The sequence below is a fragment of the Haemorhous mexicanus genome, chromosome 17 (genome assembly GCF_027477595.1).
Source record: "Haemorhous mexicanus isolate bHaeMex1 chromosome 17, bHaeMex1.pri, whole genome shotgun sequence".
NCBI lineage: Eukaryota > Metazoa > Chordata > Aves > Passeriformes > Fringillidae > Haemorhous > Haemorhous mexicanus.
This window is the reverse complement of record NC_082357.1, coordinates 15,729,791-15,741,965: the sequence shown is the minus strand read 5'-3', so window position 1 is coordinate 15,741,965 and position 12,175 is coordinate 15,729,791.

Sequence of the window (12,175 nt, the reverse complement as noted above, 5' to 3'; positions counted from 1 at the left end):
TGCTCACTGGAGTGCTGGAGCCCTGGATGCTGCTGCCTCTGGAGCCATCCAGAGGTGCTGGGTAGGACACCTGGACTGGGAGGAAGGGGCTGTGGGGCCAGATCCTGTGGCCAAAGAGGTGCTGGGCCCGTGCATGCCCCATGGCATGGCCAGGCACTGCTCCCACGCCTCTCCCCACGCCCTTGGCAGGGATGGAGGGGCGGAATGCCAAGGGGATGGGCTGGGGCACCCGGGTGGTGCCAGCAAGGGGAGATGCTGGTGCATCCCAGGCGTGGCCCAGGCACGGGCTGTGCTCTGAGCACTGATGACAGGCAGGCTCCTGTCAGGGCCCAGCAGCTCTGGCTGCTGCCTGATTCCTCCACGAGTCAGCGGGTCCCTCACCAGCCTCTTGGGGTTCCCAGCCCGCGTGCCAAGCCTCGCTCCCAGCAGGACTTGGCAGGGAAGTGCCAGCTGGAGTGTGCCAAGTTTCCTTCCAGAGGGGCACGATTGCTCAGCCTGGGGTGACTTCTCATTATTTTACATTTCTTGCCTCTGTGGCTGGGCCGAGCTGTGCGTGCAAACCCTCCCTGTCCCCCTGCCCCCAGCACAGCCCCCGTGTCCAGGCTGGCTGCAGGGTCCCTGCCCAGCAGGACTGCTCTGGGGACCCGGGACAGTTGGCCACTGCCATCGAGGAGCAGCAGGGCCACGGGCCGGCGGCTCCGTTCCCAGCTCCCTCACTGGCCTGGATTTCCTCTCAGCAGTCCCAAATTCACCTGGCTGGACACCAAGCAGCCCTTTGGCAGCCCCTCGAGCGGGGCTCTCCCACGGCTGTTTGCTGCACGAGGACCTCACTGCCCCTGGGCTGGGGGGTGGCACTGTGGGGGACAAGGCAGGGCCAGCCTGCACCCGAGGGTGGCAGTGCTGGCACTGAGCAGGTCTGAGTGCTGCGGGTGCTCTGAGCTTCTCTCCACAGCCGTCCCAGTGGCTGCCAGCCCATGGTGGTTTCCAGTAGCCAGGCTGGCGTCTGGCTCCTCTCCTCCTCTCTGCACTCTGTTTAACCCTTCCTTCCCCTTCCCAGCTGCAGGGAATGGCTGTGATCAGTCCCCTGCCCATCTCGGTGTGCCCAGGTGCCCCCAGCCCCTTCCCTCTCCCCACGTGGCTGCAGCAGCAGTGCCTGGGGGTGGCAGCTCCGTGCTGCTGTGCCAGGGCCCGGGGGGGTCCCAAAGCAGTGCTGGGTGCTCACTGAACACATTCCTGGGCTCATGGCAGGTGGGAGCTGTGGCAGTGCTGATGGGGTGAGTTCTGGAGGGGAGGGCCCACTCTTGGGTGATAGCTCAGGTTGTTTCCCACAGCGCTGTCTGTCCTGGGGCTGGTGCTGGTGTGTGCTGGGAATGGTGCTCAGCTCTGTTGGGAGAATGCTGGAGAATAAATTTGCTGATATTTAATGACTGGTGCTGGTCCTGCTGGGCCAGGCTTCCCTTCCAGTGAGGGAGAGGCACTGGGAAACGAAACTCAGGAGTGCCTGCATGGACACTGTTGTTCTGTGACTGTTTTGTGTCCTGTTCTTGGCCAAGTGTGCTGCAAGGGTGGGCCATGCCCAGCAGGTCACCAAGTCAGTGTGCAGCGCTGATGTCACCTCTGCCCTGGCTCACCAGCCTGTCCCACATCTGGGGCACGTGGGACTTGCCCTTCTTCCCAGAGGGATGGGGCCAGTGCAGCCCACCTGGCACAGCAGCGATGCCCCCCGCGGGCTGGCTCATCCTGCCGGGCTGAGAGGGATCTTTAAGCTCTAATGAAATGTTAATAGTATTTTCCAACTCAATACGGGAGTAGAAAATGAGGTGTTTAACGCTGGGCTCTGCAGCGACAGGAGCAATCAGCCTGAGAAATGGGAAGCCGGGATGCAGAGCTGGCCTGGCCTCGGCCCGACAGCCCCGTGCTGCTGGGACTGCTCCGGTGATGGACGGGCCCTGGTGCTGGCACCAGCCACCCGGTGGGGCAGCACCGTGCTGGGAGGGCGTGGGAGAGCGGCTGGCTGGGAGTGCCAGCTCTGCCCGGGTCTCCTTGGGTGTCCCCACCAAGGTCACTGCCAGCGCCTGGAGAGCACCGAGCAGATGGAGGTGGCTGTGGGGCTGGGGTGCCCCGGGGTGCAGCGGGATGAGGGGACCCCAGTGCAGTGCCCTGCCACGGTCTGTGCCAGCTGGAGATGGACCAAACTGGAGATGGTGCCCAAGGAGCCACCACAGGCTCTGCTCCTCGGCGCTCTGGTGGCTGGGTGCTCCTCCCGTGTGCCCAGGTGTGCCCCTCTGCATCCCTGTGCATCCCTCACTGTGCACCTGTGTGTGCCCCAGCCCCTGTGCATGCTGTGCGTGCCCCAGCCCCTGTGCATGCTGTTCATGCCCCAGCCCCTGTGCATGCTGTTCATGCCCCAGCCCCTGTGCATCCTGTGTGTGCCCCAGCCCCTGTGCACCTGTGCATGCCCCAGCCCCTGTGCATCCTGTGTGTGCCCCAGCCCCTGTGCATGCTGTTCATGCCCCAGCCCCTGTGCATGCCCCAGCCCCTGTGCATGCTGTGCATGCCCCTGTGCATCCATGTGAACGCGTGTGCATGGTGTGCCCATGTGCCTCTGCCCGTGTGCCCGTGCCCTCTCCGCTGCCCACGCCGGCGCTGCCTCCTGTCCGGCCGGTCGTGGGGCCGGGCCCCGGGCACGGCCGGCTCGTGGCGGCGGCAGCAGCCGCTGATCCCTTCCAGATGTGGCTGCCGGAGCCCCGCGCCGCCTCCTCGAGAGGCCCCGCGGGTTCCCGGCCCGCGGCCGCCGCTGGAGCAGAGACAAAGCGGCGGCTGCCCGGCTCCTGCATTGCAGCTGGGCTGTTTACGGCAGCGCGCTCCTCGCAGCCCTGCAGCAGCACAGCCCCGCTCCCCGGCTGCGCTCAGCGGCTGCATGAGGCTCGGTCCTGCTCGGCCCTGCCAGCCCCCTTCCTGTGCCCGCCGTGCTGGGGACACTGGGGACACTGGGGACACTGGGACGGGTCCTGCCAGCCCTGTGCCTCCCCTGCAGTGCTGCCAGCCCACCGGGAGCAGTGTGAGGCCTCTGGCCTTGCTCCCTGTGCTCCTGGATGATGCACGGCACGGCCTGGCTGCACAACCCCGCTGTCCACGCACCCTGGCGGTCACTGGCACACGGCTGAGCTGCCAGCCCTGTGCCCGCAGAGCTGCCCGTGCCTGTGCCCGTGCTGCCCCTCCATTCCTGCCAGGAATGCAGCCCTGAAGCAGAAGGTGGGCACGGTGCACCGGCCGTGGATGAGGGCAAACGATGGCTCTGAAGGCATCACGTTTGTAACAGATCCTGGGGCCGGTTTTGCTGTGCGTGGCTGGGAGCTCAGAGACAGCGCTGCAGCAGTGCCTGGAGCCTCTGATGGATCTGGGCTGCCTGCACACAGATGTGCACACGTGTGCACACCTCAGGGCACACCCTGGGCTGATCTGGGCTGCCTACACACAGATGTGCACACCTCAGGGCACACCCTGGGCTGATCTGGGCTGCCTGTACACAGATGTGCACACGTGTGCACACCTCAGGACACACCAGGGTCTGATCTGGGCTGCCTGTACACAGATGTGCACACCTCAGGGCACACCAGGATCTGATTTGGGCTGCCTGCACACAGACGTGCACACGTGTGCACACCTCAGGACACACCAGGATCTGATCTGGGCCACCTGCACACAGATGTGCACACCTCAGGGCACACCCTGGGCTGATCTGGGCTGCCTGCACACAGATGTGCACAGGTGTGCACACCTCAGGGCACACCCTGGGCTGATCTGGGCCACCTGCACACAGATGTGCACACCTCAGGGCACACCCTGGGCTGATCTGGGCCACCTGCACACAGATGTGCACACCTCAGGACACACCAGGATCTGATCTGGGCTGCCTGCACACAGATGTGCACAGATGTGCACACACTCAGGGCACACCAGGATCTGATCTGGGCTGCCTGCACACAGATGTGCACACGTGTGCACACAGGGCATACTAGGATCTGATTTGGGCTGCCTGCACACAGATGTGCACACCTCAGGGCATGCCAGGATCTGATCTGGGCCGCCTGTACACAGATGTGCACACGTGTGCACACCTCAGGGCACACCAGGATCTGATCTGGGCTGCCTGCACACAGATGTGCACACGTGTGCACACGCTCAAGGCACACCAGGAGCTCCCACCACTTCCCAGTGCTGCTGCACCGTGCCGGGTTCATGGGAGGCCAGTGATCACTGCCGTGCCTTGGTTAATGCTGCTTTAAGATGCACAGAGCTCCAGGTCCCGCCCTGCAGCCAGCGTGGGCAGGGCCCGTCCTCCCAGGGATCTCTGGCCCTGCAGAGGGGGTGAGGAGGGGGAGGATGAGGATGGGGATGAGGCAGGATTGTCTCTGCCCCAGGGTGGAGGTGAGTAGTGTGTATCCACCTCTTCCTGCTCCCGTGTCCCAAGGAGGTGCAGTGCCAGCCGTGCTGGGATGGATGGACGGGCAGAGACAGGTGACAGTGGCCCTGAGCTGCCACATCCCCATCCCTGCCATGCCAGCCTCCCTGTGCCAGCAGCGGCTCCTTCCAGCCAGAGTGATTACTGAAAATTACCTGTTTGCCACAGGCTGGCAATTAGGGCTCCCTGTAAGCGACACCAACATTCATTTCCACAGAGACGAGTGTGGGCGTGCGGCTGGCACCGGGCACGGCAGGCACCAGGCACGGCGGGCAGCTGTGATGCCCGATGCCAGTCCCACAGAGCTGGGCACGACCCCTCCTGTCCCACCCGTGGGGCACAGACAGCATGTCTCTGTGCTGTGCAAGCTCCTGCCCGTCCCTGCTGCCGCTTCCCTGCACTCCTGGGTGCCCTGGGCCGAGTCACCAGCGAGCCCCTGCTCAGCAGAGCCCCGTGTGGTACTCGGGGGGCGGGGGGGCTGGCGCTGCCCAAAGGGGTCTGGCTGATGCAGCGTGGCTCGGCCTGGCTGCATGGTACCACACGGCAAAGGTCAGGTGAGGATATGGCTCGGGAATACCTGGAGAGAGTGGGGATCTCCACAGAAGCTGGGCCCCTGGACAGCTCCAGCCCTGGAGGGCTGGCTCTGCCCTGGGTACACCTGTGTCCCCTGTCCCTGCCTGCCCTGGCGGCCCACAGGCTCAGCCCCACGCCATCCCAAGGGACTGAAAAGTTTCCTTTTTGTAAAAATAAAAGCATCACAGTGGAGTCCCTGCTGCCTCTTGAAAGCTGCATTTAAGCTGCTTCCTGCAGCCCCAGGGGACAGCGCTGCACGGTGACTCAGGCTGCCAGAGCCCAGCCAGCCTCCAGTGCGGATTTCATCCTCCCTGGAGAAGGGTCTGCCAGGGATGGGCATCCAGAGCACCTGTACCTGTGCTGGCACATGGGCAGCATCCCCCAAAAGTGCCTTGGGATTTGGGGAATGGCTGGTGATGGGCAGTGGGGCACAGAGCTGTGGGTGTGCAGCTGTGCTGGGCAGTTGTTATCCAGCTGTGGTGGACACCGGGCTGTCCAGCTGTGGTGAGAGATGTCTGTCCAGCTGTGGTGGGTAGCAGTTAATCCAGCTGTGCTGAGTACTGCTCTGCAATGGCTCCATCCCATCCCAGCCACCTCTTAGCCCCAGGCAATCCCTTTCCCTGTAAACGAGCTTCCTGGTGCATTATTTATACAGTCCCAATCGATCGGAAGATGATAACGGCTTCATTAGCATCTGAGCACCGCCGGCCCCAGCGCCTGACACGACCTTGGCTGCAGGAGTACAAGCTTTTCCCTGTCAGGACCAGCTCCCCGGTGTCACCGTCATCACCAGACCCAGCCAGGGCTGCTGTGGCTGCCACAGTGGGGTCCCCACCATGGCACAGGCCACCGTGGTGACCCCATCCTCGCAGTGAGGAATAAGACACCCCCATGCCAGGGCTCCTCGTGCAGTGCCCGTTGTTTGCGTGGCGCTCGTTAGCAGGGATATAATTAAGAGCAGCTATTTTGGATGCTTCCTTTATCCGGCAGCTCCCAGCGATGCCGCTGCAGGATCCTCCCCCCTGTCTCTGAAATAGGCGCTTGCCTTGAATGTCTTCCCTGTGGATATTCACTGCCTGTGGGGTCCCGTTGCGTTTGTGGGGGGCACACGCAGGGGTCTGGCTGCCCACGTGAGCTGGGGAGTGGGGAAGCAGCAGGGGTCGGGCTGGAGGGGAGTGGGGTCACTGCAGAGGGGTGAGGGAAGGGATGGAGAGGAGGATTTGGGGGGTTCTCCTGGCCGATCCGCTGCCGCCATGCTGGGAGGGGGCAGCAATGCTTTCCCCTCATTAAGTAGATGTTGATTTAGCGGAGGATGGAGCCATCTGCTTGGAGCAGCCGCCTGCTGCCTGCCGGGGGGAGCTGGGTGAGGATGTGCTTCGTCAGCGGGGGCTTGGCCGGGAGCCCCCACGCTCCGGCCGGGCATCGATCGCTGCTGGCGCTGCGCTGGCTGCAGACGCAGGGGCTGGCGCAGGAGCACGTGAGGGGGTGCTGGGAAGGGAGAGGAGCCCCCTGAGCAGTCCCACCATGTGGGCCGTGGCCTTGGACACGTGTGCAGGGAAGGGATGGGGCAGCTGGGCACAGGGGTTTCACTGCAACCTGCACTGGGGTGCCCAGAGCTGTGCTTGGCCACTGGGGTCCCACCATGGCGTACACCGGCCACCTGGGCACAGGTGTTTCCATACAGCGTGTTCTAGGATACCTGGAACAGTGACTGGGCACTGTGGTCTCCCTGTGACATGTGCTGGGATTCCTTCCTGGCCATGGGGCTCTCCACACAGCCATGCAGCATAGTGCCCAGAGCTGTGTTTGGGCATGGGGGTCTCCACATGGCCGTGCACTGCTGTGCCCAGAGCTGTGTTTGTGCATGAGGGTCTCCACACAGCCATGCAGCAGAGTGCCCAGAGCTGTGTTTGGGCATATGGGGATCTCCACATGGCCATGCAGCACAGTGCCCAGAGCTGTGGTTGGGCATGGGGGTCTCCACATGGCCATGCATTGCTGTGCCCAGAGCTGTGGTTGGGCACGGGGGTCTCCACATGGCCGTGCACTGCTGTGCCCAGAGCTTTGGTTGGGCACAGGGGTCTCCTCATGGCATGCTCCAGGACACCCAAAGCATCTGCCAGGCACAGTGCCAGGAGCCACGGTGACGCGTGGCTGGAGCCTGGGGTGGGGCAGAGCGGGTACCTGTGCACAAGCCCCGCACGTGCCAGCCGCTCGTGCGTCGCCCGCGCCGCGGTGCCCGTGGGGCCGGGGCTGCCGAGGAGCTCGCTGCACGCGGAGCGCCGGGCTCAACCCGAGCGTGATTTAGCTCCTGCAGTCCCTGTGCTCCAGTGAAGGCGTTTCTGGGAGCAGTGGCAGGCCGCTCCCGCGGCGGTGTTTACTCCGGCAGGCGCTGTTTATCGCTGGTGTCGGTGGCAGACGCTGCGGCTCCTGCTGCACACCGCGGCCACGGGTGAGAGCTGCACCCTGCGGTGCCAGGGCCTGTGTGTGCCCCCCTTTCCTGGGGCTGGCATCGTGGTCCTGCCCCAGGGTGTTTGTGGGGTGCAAACTGCTCTGAGAGCCGTGAGACAGCAGGGGAGCCCTGTGATCCCACACGGCACAGCCATCACCTGAGCAGCCCATGGGAAGCCAAGAGGGGACACTGGGGGGTCCCAGGGGTGGTGGTGGGGCTCAGGCTGTCTAAGCAAAGAAGTGCCACCCCTGCAACAGCACCGTCCTGCTGGCACCTGCATGGAGAGGGCAGGATGGGGACTGCAGGTGCTCGGTGGTCCCTGCCACCCCTCCAGTGACCCCAGCAGAGAGGACAGCCAGGGACACACTGGGGGCTCACTGGCAGTGTGGCCATGAAGGAGCTCTGCTCTCCTCCCCACCGTGCCCATCTCCTTTTGTGGCCGATATTTTTAATTGGAAGCACTCAGCTCCCTTCTCTCTTCCTTGTTAGTGGAAGAATGTTCCTTGTCATTAATTCCTGGCCATTAATGAGCTCTCCTGGCTCTTGCTGCCCCCAGACAGGCTGCAAATCTCACTGTGGACCTGGTGACCAGGGCAGCCATCCTTCTCTCCTGCTCTGGGATCTGGGGTTATTCTGAGACCCCAGCTGGGCTCCGTGCTCCAGCTGCCTTCGGCATGCTGACGGCCACTTCCAGAGCTTTAAGGAAAGTCAAACCACTGCATGGCTGGAAGTCACTGACTAAGCACTTGGCACGGGCAGTGATGGAAGTGCTAAACAGATTTTGGCAGCCGCAGCCTCTCCTGCAGGTGCAGGGAGGAAAAATTTGCCGCTACGCTGCGTTGGGGCCATGGTGGTTTGGTGATGCCGAGGGTGGCACGTGCCTGGGGATCACCAACGGCATCACCACGGCACCCTGATGCCCGGGCACTGCCCCGTGCCAGCCCCTCGCTGGGATCAACCCGTGGGAAAGGCCAGGCAGCAGACCTGCTGACAGCGTCCGTCTGTCCGTCCGCAAGGACCCATCGGCCGGAGCGGGGCCCGTCTCGGGGCCGGAGGCTGGAGCCAGCGCCGGGCACGGTGCCACTCCTGTGCCCACGGCTCCTTTTGTCCGCTGGCCCTTGGCATCCCTGGGGGCAGCTCGGCCCCTTCTCCTGGGAGCTGGTTCCTGGCGCAGGGCAGCAGCGGAAGCGGCGCTGGGCTCCTCTCCACCGGGGCTGAATGGCACCTTTGTTGGGGACGCTGGCGGCAGCACGGGGCTGCCGGGGACTGGGTCAGTCCCGGTGTCACGGGGGCTCTGCCCACCACTAATGTGCAGCTCTTCCCAGGGGAGCACGGGGATGCTATGGCAGGGATGGGATCTGGGGGTTTCTGTGGCATTCCTGTCCCTCCCTACACCCTGGGGACCTCATGGTGTCCCTGTCCCTCTCCAGGCACCCTGCAGTGCCCCTTCTCATCCCACGTGAGGCACCTCATCTGGGAGGAGAGCCTGGGGACCTGGTGGCTGGAGGGTGGTTGCTGTGGCTGATAGAACCCGTCCTCTGCAGCTGTCACCTGTCACACCGGGCTGTGTCAGCATTAGCAAATGTCCTGCAGCTCGGACAGCCGGGCAGCCCTGGAGTGCAGGGGGCAGCCAGCTCTGGGTGCCAGAGCCTCTGTCCTGGCCCCATCTGCACTGCATGGCCTGGGCAGGGCTGGCTCAGCCCAACAACACTCCCCAGGTTTGAGGGTCAGGCTGGACACAGCTGCCCCTCCTGCTGCTGGTGCCCTCTGAGCCCTGTTTGTCCATGCCAGGGCTCCTGGGCTGTGACACAGCCCTTGTGTCAATAATTCAATAAACACAGGGACACTGACAAGGGGACATGGTAGAGGGGGAGAGAGCAAGGCCATGGCCAAGGCTCACAGGGAGGGTCTCTGGCCCCGCATTCCCTTTCCCTGCCTGAAGCAGCCCCTTCCAGCCAGCTTCTCCCAACAAGAGCTTGTCCCTGGCTTCGAGTGCCTTTGCCCATTCTCCCTGCCAGGCCATGCAGCCTTTGGGTCCTCTCCCATGGACTCAGGGCCGTGCTGGAGCTGTGCTTGCTGTGCTGGGCTCAGGGGCTGCTGTGTGGGTCCCCCACCCGGGGCTCTGCCCTGCTGCTCCCACCCTCCTCTTCCTTCTGCTCCTGCTGTGGGAAGAGCAGCTCACTGGAAAGCCTGAGTGGCATTTTTCGGGTAAATCTTATGTAAATCTGGCTCCATCCTTCCTCGTGCTGCTAATTGGATTGCCCCAGTGTGGTTTAATTTCTCAGAAGGGTGGGGAAGCAGTGCAGGGGGGGCTGGGGGTACAGGGGAATGTGCTGAGCTCTGCCCAGCGGGGGCTGCACGGGGCCATTCCAGAGCCCCAGCCTTGGTAGGTAGGGAAACCTGGAGCTGCCACCACATCACCTCCCTTGTGTGCCCCGTGCCCCTGCACCAGCCACCTCCTCTAACACCCTGTCCCCTTCCCTCCCTTCCAGAGCTCCTTGGATCAGCAAAGAAAGTCAATGTCAACTTCCAAGACACGGATGGGTGAGTGGGAGCCCAAGCCCGGGTGTGAGTGCTGTGGGGTGCTGCGAGCAGGGGGTGCACCTGCTGTGGGAGTGCCGGGTGTCTGTGTGGGAATGCCAGGCTCTCCGAGCTGCCAGCTCCAGGGCTCTGGCCCCATTAGCCCACGTAGCTGAGCCCTGTCTGCACCCAGAGCCAGTGCTGGCAGCAGAGGCAGGGCTGTGCCCCACATCTCGCCACACTTTTCCCAGCCCTGTGGGGCTCCTCGGGAGCTCAGGCCTGTGGGGTGCTGGGTGGGAGAGCCATGACCCTGCCAGGCACCAGAGATGTGCCACAGCCAGCAGGAAGGGGCCGCAGACACCCCTGCTAATCACACTAATGAGGCTGCAGGGAGGCCCTGCACAGGAGGGGGCTGCCGTGGGAGTGCTGCTTGTAGGGCTGGGCAGCAGCTGCCCCTGGCTCCTCCCTCCCCGAGATCCCCCTTGAGCAGGGCAGCAGCACGATGTGATGTCACTTGTTCCCTTGGATGGCTCTGCTGTGCCAGGGAAATGCCAGGGAGAGCAGCAGAACGGGAGGCCATGCCCTGGGGATGTATGGCCACAGCAGCCCAGCTGCCTCCTCATCCTCGTCACCAGGGTGGTGGCAGTGGGCATCCCCTGGTACCTGCCAGCTCATCGCTGTGCTGGGGGCAAGGGGGCACCACCCCAGGGGCCACCCCGGGCTCAGCAGAGCCAGCAGGCTGCAGGAGGGCTGAGCATCGTGGCAGGGCTGGGGAGCTGCAGGCAGGGCCCAGCTCATATCCAGCTCCTGGAAGGTTCAGGGGGTGCTGAAGCACAAGGGGAGCAGCCTCCAGCCTCAGGCACTGCTCCTGGAAAGGATCCCCTGGGATCGAGGCTGCAGCCTGGCTGTGCTCCGCTCTGTGTGAGCTCAGCCAGCCCCGTGCCTCAGTTTCCCCATCCCAGCGTGCTGGCTCATTCCCGGCTGGGAGTGCCGTGGGTGAGCACCGTGCTGGTGTCCCCGCGCTGGCCCCGGGGCCGGTGCCCTGCTCGTGGCCGGCTGGGCCATGAGGTGCCCGAGGGAAGCCCCCGAGGCAGCCCCGGGGAAGGCTGCGATTTGCACCATCTTGAGCGGATTTGAGCAGGGCGCTGGAGCGGAAAATGTTGACATTTCCCAGGCAGACGTTGGGGATCGGCCTCCTGTGCAGGCTGTCTGCTCACATCGCCGCTCCCCGCCGGGCACGGCAGCCGCAGCTCCGTGGGCACCGCCGTGCCTGGAGCCTGCTCCCCACGGGACGTGTCCCCTCGGCCGGGGGCCTGGGGAAGAGGGCCAGGGGGATTGTCACCCACACCTGCCCCTCGGGCACCGGGCAGCCACAGGCCAGCGTGTCCTGGGGGCTCCCATGCTCCGGTGACACCGGGGTGGCCCTGGGGAGGGGATGGGGACGCCGTGCACGGCCAGGGCCCCGAGCAGCGGCGCGCTGGGTGCCAGCGCAGTCGCACGGAGGATGCCACTGCCGGGAGCACAAGTAGGTCAGCTCCTGGCCTGCTTCCCAGGCGGGAGCCTCCGGGAGCTGCGAGAGCAGAGCGGGTGCGGGGCCGGGGGTTTTCCCCAGCCCACAGCCAGGCCCAGCACCGGGCAGGGCAGAGCTGCCATCTGTGCTCATGGCTGTGCTGATGGGGCCAGCCTGGGGGAAGTGGGTCAGTGGGGAGGGGGCTCCGTGGCACCCCCACCCTCGGTGCCTGCCCTGCCCAGCACCTCCAGCCTGGCGGGGTCTCAGCATTCCCAGGCCTGCAGCAGCTCTCACCCAAAGCCCACACAGGGATAGGGGGGTGGCTTTCCCGGGGACATGGGCACGTGGAGGGCAGAGCAGCCCCGGGTGCTGCAGAGGTGCAGGTTGGAGGCTGTGGTGCTGGGCAGGGGTCACCAGGGCTGTGGAGGGGACAGGCCAGTGGCCCCTGACACCAGCCCGGTCCCCAGGTTCTCGGCTCTGCACCATGCAGCACTTAACGGCAACACAGAGCTCATCTCGCTGCTGCTGGAGGCACAGGCTGCCGTGGACATCAAGGACAACAAAGGCGAGTCCCCGGGTCCCCCGCCCCGTGCCTCCTGCAGGCTCTGCCTGCTGCGTTGGCACATGGAAGGTTCATGGCTTCTTGCCCCTGCAG